Source organism: Galeopterus variegatus, unplaced genomic scaffold, assembly GCF_000696425.1.
Source record: "Galeopterus variegatus unplaced genomic scaffold, G_variegatus-3.0.2 Scaffold4442, whole genome shotgun sequence".
Classification (NCBI taxonomy): Eukaryota; Metazoa; Chordata; class Mammalia; order Dermoptera; family Cynocephalidae; genus Galeopterus; species Galeopterus variegatus.
The window spans coordinates 3672-5649 of record NW_007730553.1 but is presented as its reverse complement, the minus strand read 5'-3'; positions in this window follow the sequence as shown (position 1 = coordinate 5649).

The window sequence follows — 1978 nt, the reverse complement described above, 5'->3', positions numbered from 1 at the left end:
GCGCGCCGCATCCCCCCGCACGTGCTGGTGGACTGGGCCGTGCAGATCGCGCGCGGCATGCTCTACCTGCACCAGGAGGCCGTAGTGCCCATCCTGCACCGGGACCTCAAGTCCAGCAACAGTAAGTGGCACGGGTAGCCGGGGGGGAGTGGGGGGCACGGTGCCAGCTGCAAAGGGGCCGGGGGTCCGCGCCTGCGGCACCGCCCGCTCCGGCCTCCCGGGACTCAGAGGTGCAGAGAGTCCTTGCCTACGTGCTTCGGGGCAGGGGACACTGTCACCTGGACTTGTTGCCTTGGGGTGCCTTTTCTAACAGTGCACGCCGGGCTTGCTTGAAGATGAAACATTTGTGGGGTACCTGCATCTGCTGGAAACCTCGGGGGCAGTTTGGCCTTTAGGTGCCTTAGGTGGTTCGTTTGGGTGGGACTTTGCAAACCTGGGATGATGAGGACTATGAATTAGTGACCCGTGGCCCTCCTGGCCTAGTGGCCTTCTCAAACTCCCCCTGTCCTGTGCCTTTGCGGGTGCTGTATTGGGGTTCCCATTCTCCCGCTTTAAATATAGGTTCATGTCCTTTGACTTTTCCAAAGACCTCTTTCAGTCACATGTCTCTGCACATTAAATATGATTTTATTATTGGTCCAAGCACCAGGTCGCCCTTACGCACTTTTGGGTTATGAACAAGTGCGTTGTCCTTGAACAGATACTTGGAATCCTGAAGACCTGGCCTGTGTCATTTACTTTTTTTGCAAATCAGGGAGGGTTTTCCAGATGTCATAAAGAACTGACAAATGACCTATATACAAATCCTATTATAGTTCGCTCTATAAAAGAGCTAATAGAATTGCCGTTTGAAGTTGGCTCTTTAATATTGAAGTTCGCTTCGTATTCTTAGAATGGGATGAAATCTCATGAAAGATTAAAGGATGCAGCCGGAACTGGCCCTGGCTGCATGTCGTTCAACCTTGTCAAACCTGCTAGGACAGGAGCTAACTCAAACTGCAACACTGTCCTTCTCTGAGAGCAGAGAAGACTGACAGGAAGAAATAATATCTTCGTTGCAGGTTCGTGTGGATTTCTTTACCTATTCAAAATCCTTCAGTACTGACATTTACTTGAAAAGTGCTAATGTAGCATCTTTATTATGGGAATTATAGATAATCTGACTGTTGTAGCTATGTGTAAGCATCGAATACTTTTAGGTTTTGTTTTATGACCCTTCCCCCAATCTCATAATTTAGATAGCAGCTGCTTAAGCAACAGAGCAGAGTCTAACAAAATATGATAGGAAAAATGGAAGTGGTAGTGGCGGATACTTAGTGCCCTGACCGGCCACATGAAGGACTCTAGAACTACTTACTTTTCGCTGTGTTACAGTAAAAACGTAGATAGCACAATTTTCTGTGTACTCATTTTTGTAAATGCTTCAAGCCTGGTAACAGTCCTCAATACCAATTTGTGCCTGTTTCCTGAAATATACTTTCGTTGAAAGAAATGTTTAACCTGCTGCCATAGAACAAGTGACTTGTCCATGTGTCCTGTAAGACCCTCTTCCCAGTGACATCCTACAAGCCTGTGTCTGCCAGTTTTCTGCAGACCAGGTGTTTTCAGGACAGTGTCAGCACGGTCCCCTCTCCTGCCTGCCTCTTGGCAGTTGCAGCAGGGCTGTGGTAACGTAGAACCCGGCCTTCTACAAACATGGTGTTGCAGAACATCAAATCCCCAACACACAACTTGGCCTGTCTTGGTCCTTAGATGAAAAAATTGAAGGGCCTGTGGCTTTTACTTTTACACTGTATTTATCCAGATTTGTTTGGTTGCAGTAGTTCTCAAGAGGCAAACAAAGTGTTCCCAAGCAAGGTAGAGCATGTTTGTTACTGTTTGGAAGGGATGTTAAGCCCTATTCCAGTTGTTGCAAGTGGTAAACTGTTTTTAAGGCCTCCTAATACTACTAAGTAGTAAAAAGAAATAACACAACTGT